This window comes from Saimiri boliviensis, chromosome 1 (genome assembly GCF_048565385.1).
Source record: "Saimiri boliviensis isolate mSaiBol1 chromosome 1, mSaiBol1.pri, whole genome shotgun sequence".
NCBI classification, from domain to species: Eukaryota; Metazoa; Chordata; class Mammalia; order Primates; family Cebidae; genus Saimiri; species Saimiri boliviensis.
In genome coordinates this window covers 144,081,276-144,102,380 of record NC_133449.1, presented here as the reverse complement: position 1 = coordinate 144,102,380, position 21,105 = coordinate 144,081,276, and the positions used below count along the sequence as shown (strand labels likewise).

The window sequence follows — 21,105 nt, the reverse complement described above, 5'->3', positions numbered from 1 at the left end:
CCAGGGGCCATGTGGCAGCATTAACCCTCAAAGGCGAGGTGGACAGCAGAGGCAAAGCAGCAATCAGAACAATCTGACTTGTGTAGGATTCTGGCAGTGGCTAATTAGTCATGGTGTTTCTAGAAGTGAAACTGACAGGCAGCCTACTGCATTCCTACTTAAATTATACAAACAGAAAACTTCTAGGTTGAATGACAAAAGACTAAATTGAATTCTAAAAATAGAAAGTCACAGCCCCTCAATCATTTTCCAGACTTGAGCCAGTTTACAGACCTAAAACTCTTTGAATGAGGGGAGGCTGAGTCCCCTTGAGGAAGTACCCACGACATTACCAACAATTTATGCAGTGAATCTTTCTCCCATCCTTCCCCAAGGAAACCTCCATCCTTTTACCAGGGTAACTGAGCACTGGGGAAGGGGAAATGATCAGACATTTTGGGGACTATCGGACACTGGTTCTGAGCTGACTTTGATTCCAGGGGGACCCAAAACATCATTGTGGTCCCCCAGTTAAAGTAGGGGCTTATGGAGGTCAGGTAATTAATTGAGTTTTACCTCAGGTCTGACTTACAGTGGGTCCAGTGGGTCCCCAGATTAACGCTGTGATATGGTCATTTCCCCAGTGCCAGAATGCATAACTGCCATGGACATACTTAGCAGGTGGCAGAACCCCCATACTGGCTCCCTAACTGGGTAGGGTAAGAGCTATTGTGGTGGGAAAGGCCAAATAGAAGCCATTAGAGCTGCCTCTACCTAGAAAAATGGTAATTCAAAAACAATTGTGCCCCTGGAGGGATTAGAGAGATTAGTGCCACCATTAAGGACTTGAAAGATGCAGGGGTGGTAATTCCCACCATATCCCTGTTCAACTCTTCCATTTAACCTGTGCAGAAGACAGATGAATCTTGGAGAAAGACAGTTGGTTATCGTAAGCTTAACCAAGTGGTGATTCCTATTGCAATTGCTTTATTAGATGTCGCTTCATTGATTAACACATCTCCTGGTACTTGGTACGCAGCTATTGACTTGGCAAATGTCTTTTTCTCTATTCCTGTACATAAGGCCCACAGGAAGCAATTTGCCTTTAGTTGGCAAGGCCAGCAATATACTTTTACTGTCCTACCTCAGGGGTATATCAACTCTTTGTGTCATAATCTTATTTAGAGAGTCCTTGATAGCTATTCACTTCTGCAAGCTATTACACTGGTCCATTACATTGATGACATTATGCTTATTGGGTCCAGTGAGCAAGAAGTAGCAAACACATTGGACTTACTGGTGAGACATCTGCATGCCAGAGGATGGGAAATAAATCTGACTAAAATTCATGGAACTTCTCCCTCAGTAAAATTTCCAGGGGTCCAGTGGTATGGGGTTTGTCACAATATTTATTCTAAAATAAAGCACAAGTTGCTGTATTTGGCCCTTACTTCAACCAAGAAAGAGGCACAACGCTTAGTGGACCTATTTGGATTTTGGAGGCAATACATTCCTCATTTGGGTGTGTTACTCCAGCCTACCTATTGAGTGACCCGAAAAGCTGCCAGTTTTGAGTGGGGTCCAGAACAGGAGAAGGCTCTGCATCAGGTCCTGGCTGCTGTGCAAGCTGCTCTGCCACTCAGGCCATTTGACCCGGCAGATCCAATGGTGCTTAAGGTGTCAGTGGCAGATAGAAATGCTGTTTGAAGCCTTTCGCAGGCTCCCATAGGTGAATCAGAGTGGAGGCCTCTAGGATTTTGAGAGCAAGACCCTGCCATCTTCTGCAGATAACTCAGAATGTCTCTCCTTTTGAGAGACACCTCTTAGCCTGTTACTGGGCTTTGGTGGAAATTTAACATTTGACTATGGGTCATGAAGTCACCATGCGACCTGAACTGCCTATCATGAACTGGGTGCTTTCTGACCCATCTAGCCATAAAGTGGGTCATGCACAGCAGCATTCCATCATCAAATGGAAGTGGTATATACATGATTGGGCTTGAGCAGGTCCTGAAGGCAAAGTAAGTTACATGAGGAAGTGGCTCAAATGACCTATGGTCTCCACTCCTGCCGCCCAGCCTTCTCTCCCCTAGCCTGCACTAATGGCCTCGTGGGGAGTTCCCTATGATCAGTTGACAAAGGAAGAGAGAACTAAAGCCTGGTTCACAGATGGTTCTGTATGATATGCAGGCACAACCTGAAAGTGGACAGCTGCGGCACTACAGCCCCTTTTAAGGACATCCCTCAAGGACAATGGTGAAGGGAAATCTTCACAGTGGGCAGAACTCTGAGCAGTGCACCTGGTTGTGCACTTTGCATAGAAGGAGAAATGGGCAGATGTGTGATTATATACTGATTCAGGGGCTGTAGCCAATGGTTTAACTGGATGGTCAGGGACTTGGAAGAAGTATGATTGGAAAGTTGGTGACAAAGGAATTTGGGGAACAGATATGTAGATGGACCACTCTGAGTGGTCAAAAACTGTGAAGATATTTGTATCCCATGTGAGTGTTCACCAACAGCTGCCCTCAGTGGAGGAGGAGATTAACAATCAAATGGATAAATGACCCTTTCTGTGGATACCACTCAGTCTCTTTCCCTAGCCACCCCTGTCATTGCCCAACGGGCCCATGAACAAAGTGGCCACGGCGACAGGGATGGAGGGTTACACACGGACTCAGCAGCATGGACTTCCACTCACCAAGGCTGACCTGGCTACAACCATTGCTGAGTGACCAATTTGCCAGCAGCAGAAACCAACACTGAGCCCTCAATATGGCACCATTCCTTGGAGTGATCAGCCATATTGGAACTCTTCCATCATGGAAAGGGCAAAGGTTTGTCCTCACTGGAATAGACACTTACTCCAGATATGGGTTTGCCTATCTTGCATGCAATGCTTCTGCCAACAGTACCATTGTGGACTCACAGAATGCCTTATCCACTGTCAGGCTATTCTACGCAGCATTGCCTCTAACCAAGGCACTCACTGTAGGGCTAAAGAATTGCAGCAGTAGGCTCATGCTCATGGAATTCACTGGTCTGACCATGTTCCCCATCATCCTGAAGCACCTGGATTGAGAGACAGGTGGAATAGCCTTTTGAAGTCACAATTACAATGCCAACTAGGTGACACCACTTTGCAGGGCTGGGGCAAAGTTCTCCAGCAGGCCATGTATGCTATCAATCAGCATCCAAAATATGGGTACTGTTTCTCCCATAACCAGGCTTCATTGGTCCAGGAGTCAACGGGTGGAAGTAGAAGTGGCACAACTCACCATCATCCCTAGTGAACCACTAGCAAAATTTTTGCTTCCTGTTCCCATGACATTACGTTCTGCTGGCCTACAGGTCTTGGCTCCAGAGGGAGGAATGCTGCAATCAGGAGACACAACAACGATTTCACTAAACTGGAAATTAAGATGGCCACCTGAACACTTTGGGCTCCTCCTACCTTCAAGTCAATAGGCTAAGAAGGGAGATGCAGTGTTGCCTACAGCGATGGACCCAGACTACCAAGATGAAATCAGGTGACTACTCCATAACGGAGGTAAGAGACAGTATGCAGGGAATACAGGAGACCAACTGGGCATCTCTTAGTATTAGCAAGCCCTGTAATTTATGTCTATGGGAAACAACAACAGCCCAAGCCAGGAAGGACTACAAATTACCGAGAACCTTCAGGAAGGAAGGTTTGGGTCACTCCACCAGGAAAAAAACCATGACCTGCTGAGGTGCTTGCTGAAGGCAAAGGGCATACAGAATGGATAGCAGAAGGTAGTCATCAATACCAGCTACGACCACATGACCAGCTGCAAAAATGAGGACTGTAACTGTCATGTAATATTATTTCTTCTTCTCCTTCTCCTGCTTCTTTTTTTTTTGAGACAGAGTCTTGCTCTGTCACCCAGGTTGGACTCGGTTCATTGCAACCTCTGTCTACCAGGTTCAAACGATTCTCCTGCCTCAGCATCCCAATTAGTTGGGATAACAGGCATGCACCACCATGCCCTGCTAATTTTAATATTTTTAATAGAGATGAGGTTCCATCATGTTGGCCAGGCTGGTTTTGAACTCCTGACCTCAGGTGATCCGCCCTCCTCGGCCTCCCAAAGTGTTGGGATTATAGGCGTGAACCACCATGCCTCGCAGCCTCCTTTTGATAAAAACATGTTTGTGCATGTATACACTTGTACTAAAAAAGTATCTTCATTTTATTTCCTTTTCCTTTGTCATGTGACATAAGATTTACTGACTTCATATCAGGATTTAAGTATTGTTAACTTTATGTAATAGTACTTGATTGGGGATTGGTCTGTTTCCCACTGTACGAAAGATAGTTGTATTACGTTAGGTGTAATTATGACCCCGTTATTGTCTTTATTTGAAGATTATGTATGTTCTCAGGATATGCATATGGATTCAGATTGATAAGGGGTGGACTTGTGATGATTAATACTGAGTGTCAACTTGATTGGACTGAGGGTTACAAAGTATTAATCCTGGGTGTATCTGTGTAGGTGTTACCAAAAGAGATAAACTGAGTCAGTGGGTTGGGGAAGGCAGATCCACCCTTAACCTGGTGGGCACAATCTAATCAGCTTCCAGCAAATATAAAGCAGGCAGACAAACATGAAAAGACGAGATGGAGCCAGCCTCCCAGTCTACATCTTTCTCCCATGCTGGATGCTTCCTCCCCTATAACATCAGACTCCAGGTTCTTCAGTTTGGGGCCTTGGACTGGCGCTCCATGCATCTCAGCCTGCAGACAGCCTATTGTGGAGCCTTGTAATCATGGAAATTAAGTAAGTCTGAAATATATATATATATATATATATATACATATATCTCCATCCCCTATTAGTTCTGTCTAAGAGAGCCCTGACTAATACAGTGTCTGTAGAAGGCAACCTTTCAACTATCCATCACAATTTTTACTTATGTTTTCTATAATCCTGCAGTATTTCTGTAACATGCACACACACTCCATCTCTCCCCATCCACCTCAAGAACATACATTCCTTCAAGGTAATCTATATAAAGAGAAGTGGAAGAAACATCTGATTAATGTTGGCAAACATTTTATAAATTAGGATAAGTCACTTGCTGGTTCGAATAATTTTGGGCAAAGCTGATGAAATACAGAAAGTTATGCTGAAGGAAAACGGTCCTTCTCCAGCCCTATTTTTTGCTACAGTATAAAATAGCAACAACAACAACAACAAAATCAAAAAAATTAGCCAGGTGTGGTGGTGTGTATACCTGTAGTCCCAGCCACTTGGGAGGCTGAGGTGGGAAAATCACTTGAAACCAGATTTTTTCTGAGAATTTAAGGTTTAAGCAACACCGAGCTGTGATTGCACCACTACACTCCAACCTGGGTGGCAGAGTGAGACTCTGTTATAAAAAACAAAACAAACAAACAAAAAACCAAATATATATATAGTGACATTTGGAGGAACACAGGAACAAACTTGAAAAAATTTCTACTGGCTGAATTTGGGGCAATATAAGCATTGAAAAAAATGTGAAATCCATAAGTTCATACTGATACTTTTTTTTTTTTTTTTACTGGAGAGGAAGAGAAGCTTTTCTTCATAGCAGAACACCAGTTAATAAGGAAGGACTATTTGAGTAAGAAAAGCATGATTTGGTAAATAGTATAATAAAAGCAGATTTAGTCAAGAATCATCAATATATATTACAATGCATAGGTGAAAATTTTATGAGGAACGACATATTTTCGTCATCTCAAATTATTCTTGTAAATTACAAGAGAGGAAAAAGTTCTTATAAATTAAAAAATTTAAAAGATTCTTATAAATTACCAGAGAGAAAATTCTTGTAAATTACCAGAGAGAAAAAGTAACTTCACAATGGAGAAACCTACCAGACGGCACATAAATCAAATGATCCAAGTTAACATAAACATGAAAACAAAGACATCATGTCCCTCCTAATACAATACACTGAAAAAGATACCAAATCACTTTTGTGGCATCCTCGCCAAAAATTCATAACCTAAATCTAACCATGCAGAAAAAAATCAGACAAACTCAAAATGAGTGATATTTTTCAAAATATCTAGCCTGCAGTATTAAAAAAAAATTAAACTCATGAAAGACAAACAAGGATGATCCTAGGTTAAATGAAGCTAAGTGAGGTGAAACCTGAATACCATCCATCCCCAGAGTGAAACACCATTCTCAATTTATATATTCCTTCCCTCACATTCTGTACATACTAGAGGCACACATGTACTACATTTCATAAATACATTCAAAAGTAAAACACACTGCTTAGTTGAGGTAATGCTAGCTGCTATAATAACTAAACCCTAAAATCTTATGGTTTAACACGATCAAAGTTTATTTTGCACTCACGTGGTAGTCCAATGTTCAGATGGCATATTTCCATGTGTACTTCAGGCAGGCAATTTCTGCCATGGCCTAGGACTTCAGTCTTCACTTTAGCAGCAAATGGAGAGAAAAAAGAGAGCGTTTAAGACATAATTGCTTCATAATCACCCTGCCCAGAAGTCCTATCAGATTACTTTGCACACATTCCCCAAGAAGTAACTGTCATTTTAAACACAGGAGAAGCTGGGAAGTTTAGTCCCTGAGTTGGTACTTATTCAACTTTATTCTATGAAAGGGTAACATAAATCTGTGGAGAAAAGATAGCTTTCTCTTAAACACAGATTCTTCATGCTGCTTTATTCCATATTCTGTGTGTTTGCTTAATTTAACTTAGAGACATTTCCAATAGTTAGAAACATCCAATGGATAATTCCAATACTGAGCTGACCCATTGTAAAACTTTTTTTTTGGAAAAAGAAAAGGTGAAATACAACGTCAATTTATCAATTCTATTCAATACAGTATTAAAAGTCTTAGCCAAACCAATTAGGCAAGAGAAAAGATAGAAAGGACATGTAAACTGAAAAGAAGTCAAATTATTCTTGTTAGCAGATGATGTGATCTTATATTTAGAAAAACTTAAGGATTTCACCAAAAAATTATTAGAACTGATAAACAAATTCAGTAAAGTTGCAAAGTACAAAATCAACATACAAAAATCAGTAGCATTTCTATACAATAACAATGATCAATCAAAAAAAAATCCCATTTACAATGGCTACAAAAATTAAAATAATACCTAGGAATAAATTTAACCAAAACAGTGGAAGATCTCTACAGGGAAAACTATAAAATGCCTATGAAAGACAGTGAGGAGGACACAAAAAATAAAAAGATATCCCAAGCTCATGGATTGGAAGAAATAATATTGTTAAAATGTCTATACTAACCAAAGTGATCTGCATATTCAATGCAATCTCTATTGAAATACAAAATATCAATGACATTCTTCATAGAAATATAAAAAAAAAAAAACCCTAAAATTTGTATGCAACCACAAAAAGCCTGGAAGAGCTAAAGCAATCCTGAGCAAAAGAACAAAGCTAGAAGCATCACATATACTACAGATCTATAGAAACCAAAACAGCATGGCACTGGCATAAGAACACACATAGAGCAATGGTACAGAATAGAGAAACTAGAAATAAATTCACACAGTTACAACCAACTCATTTTCGACAAAGGCATCAAGAATACACACAGAGGGAAGGAGAATATCTTTAATAAATGGTGCTGAGAAAATGGATATCAGTATGCACAGGAATGAAACTAGATTCCCCACCTTTCACCATATACAAAAATCAGTTCAAAACGGATTAAAGACTTAAATGTAAGTCCTGAAACTATGACACTATTAATATAAAACATTGGAGAAATGCTACAAGATATTGGGATGGGCAATTTTTTGGGGAGTAAGACCTCAAAAGTACAGGCAGCATGGGCTAGAGATTCCAAAGGCAGCAAGGAAATACGGGTGGCCAAAGCAAAACTAGATAAATAAGATTACATCAAGCTTCTGCACAGCAAAGAAAATAATCAACAAAGTATTTACCCAACAAGAAAATATCTACCCAACAAGAGATTAATAACTAGAACACATAAGTAACTCAACTCAATAGCCAAAGAAAAAGCAAATAATCAAATTTGAAAATGGGCAAAAGATCTGAATAGACATTTATCAAATGAAGACATACAAATGACCAAGAGGCATATGAGAAAAGGTTCAACATCACTAATCATTAGGGAAACACAAATCAATACCGCAATGAGATACCATCTTACTCTAATAAAAAACAAAACAAAACAGAGGCTAGCAAGGATGCAGGGAAAGGGGAATGCTAATACACTGCTGGCAAATCAGCATGGAGATTCCTTACAAAACTACCTTACTAAATAGGACCAAATAGGACTACCACATGACCTAGCAATCCCACTACTGGGTATATATCTAAAAGAAAGGAAATTGGCTGGGCGTGGTGGCTCAAGCCTATAATCACAGCACTTTGGGAGGCCAAGGCAGGTGTATCACGAGGTCAGGAGTTCAAGACCAGCCTGGCCAAGATGCTGAAACCCCGTCTCTACTAAAATCATAAAAATTAGCCGGGCATGGTGGCAGGCACCTGTAATCCCAGCTACCTGGGGGGCCGAGGCAGGGAACTGGTTGAACCTAGAAGGTGGAGGTTGCAGTGAGCCGAAGATTGCATCATTGCACTCCAGGCTAGATGACAGAGAAAGACTCCATCTCAAAAAAAAAAAAAAAAAAAAAAAAAAAAGGGGGGGAAGGGGAAGGAAATCTGTACATTGAAGTGTCTGCACTCCGATGTTTACTGCAGCACTATTCACAATAGCCCAGATATGGAATAAACTTTAGTGTCTATTAGTGGATGGACTGATCAAGAAATTGTGATATATATATATATGACAAAATATTATTTGGCCTTAAAAAATAATAAAATTCCTTTATTTACTGTAGCATGAATGGAACTGGAGGTTCCATAAGTTCCTGAAATAAGCCAGCACATAAAGACAAATATTACATGTTCTTTACTCATTTGAAGGAGTTGAAAAAGTAGGTTTCATTGGAGGTAAGGAATAAAATGGTAGTTACCAGAGGCTGGGAAGGAAAGTGGGGAGGAGGGACAAAGAGATGTTGGTTAAGGAATACATAAATACAGTTAGCAATACACAAATATAGAACAAACAAGTTCTAGTATTCAATAGTAGAGTGGGGAAATTATAATTAATAATTTATTGTATATTCCAATATAGTTATAAGAGAAGAACTGAAATGTTTCCAACACAAAGAAAAATGTTTGAGTTGATGGATATCCCAATTACCCTGATTTGATCATTACACACTGTATACAGGTATCAAAATATTACATATGCCTCAAAAATATATGCAACTATTATGTATCCATTCTTAAGGTATTTCCATCCTTAAAAAAACTTTTTTAACAGCTATATAATACAGGCATTTTTGCCTGACCTAAGGAGTCACAGCTTTCATCTAAGCAGCATGATTGCAGGAGTCTTGATATTTCTGTTAGGTCAGTTCTGAAGCACCTCATTGTCTGCAAAACAAGGCTGCTGAGAGGAGTACTGTTGAATTACCCTCAAGAAAGGAACTGGCAGACTTGGAGATGAAGCCATCTCCTATTCCTCTTGGCCTCAGAGATGCATCTTGCAGCTCATAGTACCAGATTTCATCCCCTCTTGCCGCATATGGAAGTGGACTTTATCCCCACTCTCTCCTCACAAAATTGTCTTCCTTTTGCATGTAGTGAAGGGCTTAGCAAAGTTGGAGGCTTTCTCTTAAACCACTCTGCCCATGTTAAAAGCAGGTTGCAAGGGCAGAACTTTGAAACAAAACAAAAGAAATATAGTAAACCTTTCAACCTCTCAACCAATGACCAATGGGAGTCAGTGTGAAACTCTCCTTATCCTTGAGTAGAGTAACTTTTAGGCATGTTTTCCAGTGTTTCACAGAACTTCAGCAGAAGGGTCCCTAATTTACTACTACATCCTTTATTGACTACTATTTACCTGTTTTTCATCCCTTTTCTCTAGCTCCTCCCCCTCAGAGAAATTCACTCAGAAACATCCTGTGTCCAAATATCTGTCTTTGGTACGTGTGTGTATGTGTGTGTGAAGTATCTATCTGTATTTCTAAGTACAGCTTATGGTAGGTATAAATAGAAATAAATGTTGGGGCTGGGTGTGGTGGCTCAGCCTGTAATCCCAGCACTTTGGGAGGTCTAGAGATCGAGACCATCCTGGTCAACATGGTGAAACCCCATCTCTACTAAAAATAAAAAAATTAGCTGGGCATGGTGGTATGCACCTATATAGTCCCAGCTACTCGGGAGGCTGAGGCAGGAGAACTGCTTCAACCGGGAGGCAGAGGTTGCAGTGAGTCGAGATCGAGACATTGCACTCCAGCCTGGGCAACAGGAGCAAAACTCTGTCTCAAAAATAAATAAATAAATAAATAAAAAATAAATAAATACTGAATGAATGCATGACCATCACTTCTAAGTTCCCAAATTCCTGCTAAAAATATCTCCAGGATTCCCCTTAGTCAGCAGCACATCAACATATAAAACACCTCTTTAGTACAGGAAATAGTTTCACTGAATCCTGGACTGCTCAAATCATATCTGGAACGCTGACATTCATTCAGCACCACATTTTCAGAGAGGCCATGACAAATCTGAGTCAATCTAAAGAAGGGAAACAGAACAGCAAATGATACAAAACTCAGAGTATAAGAGGAAATAAAGTAACTTAGGATGTTGAATATCAGAATATATGATTAAGAAAAGACCTAGCAGTACTCAAATATGTAGAGTACTTTCTGGTAGGGGGCAATATTGGGTGGAAGGAGGAGGCTATGAGGTTATCATACTGTTCAGTTACTTCATAGAACAGACCCCTTACTGATGGTGAAGTTACAGGCAAACAAAGTTGAAGAAAAATTTCTTTACAATTAGAATTGTACCAATAATGAAATAATAGGCAGATTCTTAAAGTAGTGGGTTCCCTCTTACTAACACCTCTGAACTTCAATGTTCTCATCTGTAAATACGGATAAATGTTTTTTCTTTTTTTGAGACGGAGTTTCGCTCTTGTTACGCACGCTGGAGTGCAATGGCGTGATGTCGGCTCACCTCAACCTCCACCTCCTGGGTTCAAGCAATTCTCCCGCCTCAGCCCGAGTAGCTGGGACTACAGGCACGCCACCATGCCCAGCTAATTTTTGTATTTTTAGTAGAGACGGGGTTTCACCATGTTGACCAGGATGGTCTCGATCTCTTGACCTCGTGATCCACCTGCCTCGGCCTCCCAAAGTGGATAAATGTTTTAATACAAATATATGTGTAAGGTAGGTACACAGTTTTATGCACCTACCTTATGTTCCTGTGACATTATCAGGAATTTCAGGCTGTTAATGGCCCATCCTGACCTGTAGCAACATCCTGTGAATAAATCTTGTGGCCTCTGATCCATTCTATCCATTCTAACCATTTTGTCAGATCAAACTTCCTGATATAAAATTTCCCTTATCAATAGTTAATGAAAGCAGGGCATGGTGGCTCACATGTGTAATCCCAGCACTTTGGGAGGCTGAGGCAGGAGATTGCTTGAGCCCAGGAATTCTACACCAGCCCAGGCAACATGAAGACATTGAGACTTTGTCTTAAAAAAAAGAGTTAATAACTAACTTTCACTGTTGACAAAAAACAAAACAACAACAAAATCCTCTATAATTATTTTCTAAGTCTCTAGTTTTGTTTTCACCATGCTGTCATTTAAATCCTTTTCATTTAAATGCCTTGTACTTTTGGTATGCATATATTGCACCTGATATTGCTAAATGATCCCCTCTCCTTGTAGCATATTTATTCTTTAAGGTTTAGCTCAAGTAGCATCTCCTCCCTGGGCTTTGATCATTACTGAAGAAAGCCATCTCGACCCATTCTGAACATATGTGATGCTAACTAAATCACTATCTTAGAATTCTCATCCTTGTTTGGTAGTCAGGTATTGTATACAATACAGCAAAAAGAAGTTTCTACAATGATGGAACTGTTCTCTATCTGTGCTGTCCAATATAATAGCCACTAACCACAAGTGACTACTGAGCATGTAAAATGTGACTAGTGCCTATATATTAGAAAGTATGGTCTTGGAGGGCAATACATTAGTTTTCTGATGCATCGAATATTTACTGAGAAATAATTACAGAAATACTGAGAAATAAGTAGGCCCCATTTAAACAATTTATACCTATTATTTCACTATCCTTTTCTATTACTCTGTTTCTCAGATAAGTAAACTGAGTCCAAGAAAGCCTAAATAACTTGCATCAAGTCCTAATTCTTAGGAATTAATAACAATGATGCCAAACCACAGATTACTGTTGTGAGAATATTAGAAAATATGACAAGGAGCTTAGTAAATCATTAAACAGTATCCTTAAGATAGTTATTTTGCCTTGTTTTGGTGTCTCTTACAATGTTTAGCATATTACTTTCTATATAGTAACTATAACTTAATCAACTGATAATTTTATATGACTTATAAGGAGTCTTCTACACTTTTACATAATGTTTTCTAAAAATCAGAGTATATACTGAATGTACAAAAAAAGTCATAAAAATAAAATGTGTTATAGCCACATGATGGAATATTATTCAGCCATAAAAAGGAATGAAATATTGATTCATGCTACAATATGGATGAAACTAAAAAAAATAAAGAAGTCACTCACAAAAGACCACAGTAGATTATAAATCTACTTATATGAAATGTCCAGCATAGACAAATTCATACAGACAGAAAGTAGATTAGAGGTTGTCTAGGATTAGGTGTGTTGGGGTAAAACAGAGAGTGATCACTAGAGGGTAATGAGTGTATTCCTGGGGTCATGAAAATGTTCTAAAATTGACTGTGGTGATGGTTGCAAAACTACATAAAAATAATTTAAAAATTGAATTGTATATTTTAAATGGGTGAATTGTATGGTCTGTGAATTAAATCTCAATAATACTGTGTTTAAAAGGGGGAAATCAAAGTTTTATGTTTATAAAAGGTTCTATTCCTAAGAGCTAAATATAAATTATGCATTACCTAGGATACACCTTTACTTTTAGGTATAATATCTGACAAAAATATTTCTAATACAGTTAAAGTGAAATAAAATTGTTATTTTCAAAATTATTTTCTCAGAGGTGGACAAAAGAAATCTTTTTTGGAAACCAACAAAACAAAAATAATCTGGAGCTGTCTTGGTTGAAGCAGCGTGCGGGATTCCAACGCCTCCCATTCAGACCCCTGCCCTTCCTTCAATATTGGCATCTAAAGAATCTCTCCAGCGTTTTGAGGAAATCAAGTTGGAAGTTAAGCAAGAAGCAACACAAAAAACTAAATAACTACAAAGAAGTAAAAAGGAAAAATGCTGCAAGATGAATTGTTTGTTAGCTGGTGGGCTAACATGTAATAATATCTCAGAATTGTCTTGTGTTAGTAAATATACAAACATCTGAATCTGAATTCCATCTATGAAGTTTGAATTCTGCTTCTGTAATTAGATTTAGGCTTTTTATTCCGAGACAGAGTCTCACTCTGTTGCCCAGGCTGGAGTGCAGTGGAACAATCTTGGCTCACTGAAATCTCTATCTCCTAGGTTCAAACAATTCTCTTGCCTCAGCCTCCCCAGTAGCTGTAGCTGGATTACAGGTGTGCACCATCACACCCAGCTAAACTTTTGTTTGTATTTTCAGTAGAGACAGGGTTTCACCATGTTTGCCAGGCGAGTCTCCAACTCCTGACCTCAAATTACTCACCTGCCTTGGCTTCCCGATGTGCTGGAATTACAGGCATGAGCCTCTGTGCCAGACCTACATGTTTTGTTTTGCTTTGTTTTGTTTTTAAAGAGAATTGTTCTAAACTGAGGTCAAGATCAACCTCTAATTTATGTGTTTTTTTTTTCTTATCTACTTGGATTAGGAATTTTTGTATTTTAGTTTGTGCGACAAAAAAATATGTAAACATCCCCAAATTAAAAAAAAAAAAAAACAGGTGCCCTAGTTCTATGATATTGGAAGTGCTGCTTTCCTGGCTCAATACTACTTATTTGCCTGAAAAGAAAAAAAGGGCAGTTTCGAACTCACTTGTACTTACATAACCACAGACCCCTTTACTTGTATGGCTTATTGACACCAAAAAACTATATTCTGTTATTATATGTGATATATTACACTATGCTACATTATAATTATCCCAAAATCAGCTGATCATTTATTTCTCTCAAATATATTTTTAATATATTTAAGGGTAAAGTAGAATAAAACTGTTGTTTTCAAAATTATTTTTTCAGAGCAGTTCGAAGAAATCTTTTTTAGAAATCCAAAAAAGCAAAACCTTCCCACCTTCCCTATTTTAACTTGACTTTGAATCCCCAGGCTGATACCTCTTTAAACTCAAATTAATGAAAGCAGGGCATGGTAACCTCTCTTTATAGTCCTATCTGATAATCAAGGCATAATCTTTTCCCCTTGGACCTGAATTTTAGATCTCCTCCTCCCTGGAAGCTCTTTCCACAGCTACCAATTTTTCTTGAGTCAAGTCTGTTTCTCACACGTTATCTATGTACTGCTATTAGAATAGTCCTCAAGTACTCTTTCTATTATGTTATTTCCCCACTCAAAAATTTACAATTGTTCTCTATAGTTCAAATTCCTCTCAGTCTTTGTGTGATCGTTAACTTTGTGTCACTTGACTGGAACACAGGTTGCCCAGATATTTGGTCAAACATTATTCTGTTTTTGTGAAGGTGTTTTTGGATGAGATTAACATTTAAATTGGTAGACTAGACAAAGCAGATAATATAGGAAAGGCCTCATCCAATCCTTTCAAGGCCAGAATAGAACAAAAGGCTGCTTCCTTCCCAGATAATAAGTGAAAATTATCCTGCCTGATGGCCCTCAAACTATACCATTTGCTTTTCCTGGTTCTACAGCAGCGTCCAGCCTTTGCACTTGAAAGGGGATACCAGATCTACAGATTTTGGACTAGCAAGTGTCCATAATCACATGATAAATATCTCCTATTAGTTCTGTTTTTCTGAAGATCACTGACTAATACACTGTTTATCCCAACTCTGTAGTATCATTTCATAAGATTTTTTTTTTTTGACAGTGTCTTGTTCTGTCACCCAGGTTGGTGTGCAATGATGCCAACACAGCTCACTGTACCCTCAACTTCCTGGGCCAAAGTGATCCTCCTGCCTCAGCCTCCTGAGTAGCAGGAACCACAAGTATGTGCTACCATGCCTGGCTAATTTTTTAAATGTTTGTAGAGACGAAGTCTCACCATGTTGCCCAGGCTACCAGGTCATTTCTTATTAGACCTCAAAATATTTTCTACCATAATGAAATAAATCTATTTGCCACCTTCTATCCAATTTGTACAATTTCATTGAAATGCTTTTATTAAATAACTGATATGAATCTGTACCACCTACATTTGCCTCTCAGGTATTTATCTCCAGCTAGGATGTTAAGTACTTTGGAAACAGGAGCCTCTATTTTCTTTACTTCTTTCTACAGAAATAACCGGAACAAACAATGCCAAATATAGTTTAAGGACTATTAAATACATATACACACGCATACTTTATACCTATGTGTTAAAAAATATATAATGTATGTATATTTATATACATAAATGTAAATATATATATATATATAATTTACCTCTTGCTTACAGTCTGTATCAATGTTAATTTTTGTTTAGCTGGTTTTGCTTTTGCTTAAAAGAGTAACACTTTGGGTTAAAATTTGTTAGCCATTTTAAAGTATTCTGCTTCCAGATACATTTTGCTCAGTTAGGACACAGAACAAAGTTATAGACAAACTTTAGCCTAGATAATTTAAAAGTACAATTGACAGAATGTTCTAATGTTGGGCTGAAGTGCATACTTTACTGTGTATTTTTCAAACTCAGTTATATTGCTTTGCTAAAAGTAAATAATACCACCAGGACACCATCTGGTAGAAATCTCTCTGTGGATTAACTCAGAAAAGGAAGTGAATAAATTTTTAAATATTGCATAGTTGTGGTTGCAAAACTGCAGTAAAATATGTTTTCAATGCACTGGTGTAAGTGAGACTTCAGAGTTCAGCTACCTCATCTGATTCGATGCAAAAGGCTTGGAATATTTAAGATCATATCTCATCAACAGGGAAAAGGAGGGGTGTTTTCTTTTCTAGCATTCCTATGACTTGGAAGAAAAAAAATCTAGGAAATTGAAGTCCATGAACTGGAAAATATGAATTTGGTCTTTTAGAAAGCATTCACTTAAAAAATAATGGGCAGTTACTTAATGATAGAGCATAACATGTCAGAGAAGTCTGAGACCATGTAAGACAGTTGGATACGATTTGACAATGTCATTGTGTGCAGTCTAGCCAATGCAAAATGGTCAAATCAGTTTTTACATCTTTTTATTTTCTTTTAAATAATGTGTTATCCAAGTTTTGATCTAGACCAATGACTAGAGCAATAGAAATTCTCCCCACCTCTCTAGGGATTCTATTCCAGAGACTAATAGATTTCACTGTCAGAAAACAGTTCCGGGATTCAGTCTTAAATTTCCGTTACTTAATTTCATCTCACTACTTGACTATAAACTCTCTTATCCTACCTTTAAAAATGTCTTGACTTCCATAATGTTTACATCTTCCAAATATTTGTAAAATGTTACCATAACTACAGTCAGAGATGAGCAAAGAATATACATTGTGTTATTTTAATTTTTTTTAAGGATTAAAGTCTGAAGGCCATTATACATTTATTTTCTAGTTTGAACACTACTCAATTTGCTTGTTTGAGGCATGTACATGCCCCAAACTTGTATTCTCTTTGTGATCTCACCAGTACCATTTAACTAACTTTTATCTTTCAGCCACATGATGTAAAGCTTTTGCATATAAAGACTAAAATCTCATTGACTGATTTTACTGCCACATTGCATTACAAGACCATATATAATTTGCTACCACTATCATCTCAGTCTCTTGGTAATATTGCTTTCCAAGTACTGTATATCCTGCCAACTGAATGGCTGTGTTTCTTATTATTTTTCCACAGATGTATTAGCTACATTTTTCCAGGTTGAATCACATTTCATTTCCTGCCCATATTTCTAACCACTTTAGGTCCCTTTATCTGTCCTCACTGGTTTTGTCAACACCACCTAATTTAGCATCATCTGTAAATTTAATTAACATGATGTGTATCCTCTTTTATAAATCACTAATGAAGTTTCTCTACAATGATTTGTTTATTTTTTAAAACTCTAATGCTGCTTAATGTTTATAATCTTGCTTATAATGTTTATAATCTAAAGAATGCACCACTTTTTTGCCACTTAATATTTGTTTTATTATTTTAGGAGTGGTTCATGACAGACTAAAAACAGAATAATGTTCAGGGTCACTGCTATCCTTTTTTGAATATTAGCGCTAAATTACTTTTATGATTGCTTCTGTAAATAAGAAAGCTTTTACTGACAATTTTCTACCTAACCTTCTGCATTTTTTCATAAATATGTTCTATTAATAACATCATAGAAGAACAACATTATGATGTTATTCTCACATGTTATTCTCATGTCCATGATGTAAAATGGTCAAAGACCCCATATTCCAAATTCTGTTGTGCAGTGAGTTTTTTAAATTTTAGATTCCAATTTACTATGACAAGAATTTGTTACATCAAATGAGTAAAGATTAATTTAGAATGTTTCTATTTTAAGTATTTTAGAATTGGTAAGTTGAACCAAGATCAATATGGTTCATAACAAGAGCTATTTTGTTCCTCTTTTATATTTACAACTGTAATTTCTTTTGAATTTATTGGTTATTTAAAATTCTTCTGCTATATTAAAACCTACTTTTAATTTCATTTTTATAAGGAAATACATTCGACTTCTGAAAGTGTGTTTTGAAACATAATTCTAGAAACAACATACACGTATCCACCATCTAGGTTAGGAAAACAACAACAACAGCACATTATCAGTACCTTAGCAGCTATGGGATATATTTTTCCAATGCTTACCTCTTCTCTCCCTTAGGAGCATCTGCTGCTATTAACTTTATAAAAATAATTTTCTTTGTTCTGTTTATTCATTTATATGTGTGTCCCTATAATTAAGATGCATTTTTAAAAAATTGAGTATCTCAAACATTTCACTTATCAATTTCCATCTTATACTAGTTTATTTTTTGTAAGTATTTCTCTTTTCCCACATGAATATCTTGCCATATGTCTTCAATAATCTTGGAAGGAAGCTTACATTCTTTTTTCTTCACCTAAATCCCTAGTGTTAGCTTTACATACCACAAACATTTCTTTTTCCTATTAAACCATCCTCTTAACTTACATATTTTCGGACAGTTTCTTGTACCTATTTATTGGTGTATACATATTTATAAATTGCTTATTATGGCCCAATTATGGCATATAGATCTGATTTTACATACTTAAGTCAGTAAAAGTAACTTGCTTTTTCAGCCAATTCTTGTATCTCATTATATTTGTTATGAAATTAGAAAATTGGGTAGGGAGGTTGGGGAGTGATAACATGGGGAAAATGCCAGATATAGGTGACAGGGGGATGGAGGCAGCAAACCACATTGCCATGTATGTACCTATGCAACAATCCTGCATGATCTGCGCATGTACCCCAGAGCCTAAAGTACAATAAAAAAATATATTTTAAAAAAAGAAATTAGAAAATTATTCTGGGTACCTATGACATATACATACATATAATATATATGTCATCAGTATTCACGGTTTTCGTCCATGGTTCCTGGCTCATAACTCTCAGAGCCCTTGTTAGTTTTTCATTACAATGTTGGGGCACTTTAACCCTTAGGAGGAGGTGTCATGAGCAAGCCTCAGGAAACAGAATCTCTCTCTCTAAACTTCTCCTGTCCTCCCTTTACCTGTCCAAGGCAGAACTCTGATCTGCTTGTGCGTCCAAAGACCCTCATTCCAGAGAAGGTCCTGTCCTGTACTCTGGAGGAAGAAACGTTGCACAGAGAGGCCAAGAAGAATCTAAACAGGCATTGCTGGGTTTCCCCATTCAGCCTATTTATATGAGATTGTATCCTTTTTGTTCAATCACATTTCTACATGATTGTCAATCATGCCTATGATTCTTCATAAAAATCCAAGAAGTACTATCACATTTGGGATTAAGGAAAACAAAACCAAACCAAAAGGACTGGGTTCAAAGAGCTTCCAGATAACTAAACACATGGAGGTTCCTAGATTATGGCATGCCCAGGGAGCACACGGAAGTTCCAATCCCTTTCCCCCATAACCTGCCCTACACATCGCTTCATCTGTGTTCTTTGTAATATACTTTATAACAAACAAGTAAAGTAAGGTAAGCATTTCCCTGGGTTCTGTGAGCCGTTCCATCAAATTAATTGAACCCAAAGAGAGGGGCATGAGAATCTCAACTTGAAGCCAGTGGGCCAGAAGCTCCAGAGGCTCAGACTTGCCACTGGTGTGGGGAAGGGGCTTAATTTTGGGGACTGAACCTTCATTCCATGGGAACTGATGCTAGCTCTAGGTAGACAGTGTTGGAATTTAATTAGCAGACATCCAACTGGTGTCTGCTGCTTGGTATGTGGAAAAAAACTCCCACACTGTTGGTCACAGAAGGCTTCTGCTTCCATGATTGCTGTAGTGGTATGAGAACAGAGGAAAAACATGCTTAGAGAGTTTTCCCCAAACAGTGCCTAAATATAAGACCTGTATTTATTCCCTCATAAATTTAAACTATTTTTAATATCAAATTACTCCTATCATAATTTTTTATTCCATTTTAATTCCTATTTCTCATCTCCATATCCATATAACAACTTTAACATTTTTCCATTTTCTAAACAAAAACTCAACTTTCATCCTTATAGAGTACTGATATCACAGAGTAAAAAGGTGGTAAGTTTAGGGCTTTTTCATATTTTATCAGTTATCTTGTTCATACTTTAAAAATTACACTCAATCATTTAGAGACAGATATTCATCTCCATGTGTTTTATGACAGAAACAAAGGGAAACAATCAAAATGTCTAATAATTAGAGATTCTGCTAAATTAAATATAGTACAATCCTACAATAGAATACTAGAAACCTAATTAAAATGGCGATTACCAGTTTTAGCTTATCAATGAGAGTCTCTTCACCTAGTAATACCTGAGATATAAAAAAATGTCTCAGGATGGCCCACAACAGATGAATGAAAAACAGGGTTACAAAAGCCATGTCATTATATCTCAAGAGGGACAATTCTGTGGAACCATTCACTCCTCAGACCTCCCTGGGGGATCAAGCTGAGGTTAAACTTTTGAAACTACATCTTTGCCTAGCTTCTATCCTTGCTCTTCCTGCTTTTCTCATTTTCTTTTGAGGGCACTCAATAAATCACTGCACAAGAATCTCTTTCTTAAGTTCTGCTTCTAACGGGACCCAATGACCCAAAGAACCACTGACACAAGTGATCCTAGAAAGCAGGCTCTAAGGCTGAGATTCAGGATCATTCACTGACTGGCTGTCAACAAGGACCCCAAAATTAGTGGTGTTTTTTGGCATGCTATAGCAGTAGTGCCACTGCTAAGACTTGAACAGGAATGGAATACATGTATAAAATAATGCATTGGCTTGTGCCATACTTCCAGATTTAAGAGGAATAGCGAAAGCAGTAAGTATGTAGGTATCGATATGAGTTAAAAAGAAATTACTTAGACAGATTGCGAGGTTATGTTAGTCCTCAGTAAGGTTTCCCTTTTAATGAAAAGCAGCCCCAAAATAGTTTTCTTTTCTAACAAAGAGCAGCCTGTAAAACTGAGCTGCAGACATAAACAAGCAAGCTGAAAGCCTATATGGGTGAATGCCAGTAGTTGTGCCCACAGGAATATACTACCTGGGACTAGGCACATTCAATATGGTGGCTCCATCTTCTCTTTTTGCCTGCCACGTATACACTAAGGAGCACACAAGATGGAGGTGCCAAGTGGAAAGCCCATTTGCATATGATTAGATGGGGCAACCGGCCTTCCTCACCACTATGTAAACATCACACCTGGTCAAACCCATCCTACAGAAATCAGAGGCTGCCTCC

The 21,105-nt window shown here is 37.9% G+C and overlaps 1 pseudogene; it reads left to right on the top strand.

Annotated features, from left to right (window-relative positions):
* Positions 1 to 283: 283 nt before the first annotated feature.
* On the top strand, positions 284 to 3,504 carry LOC141581761 (uncharacterized; annotated as a pseudogene).
* Positions 3,505 to 21,105: the final 17,601 nt, after the last annotated feature.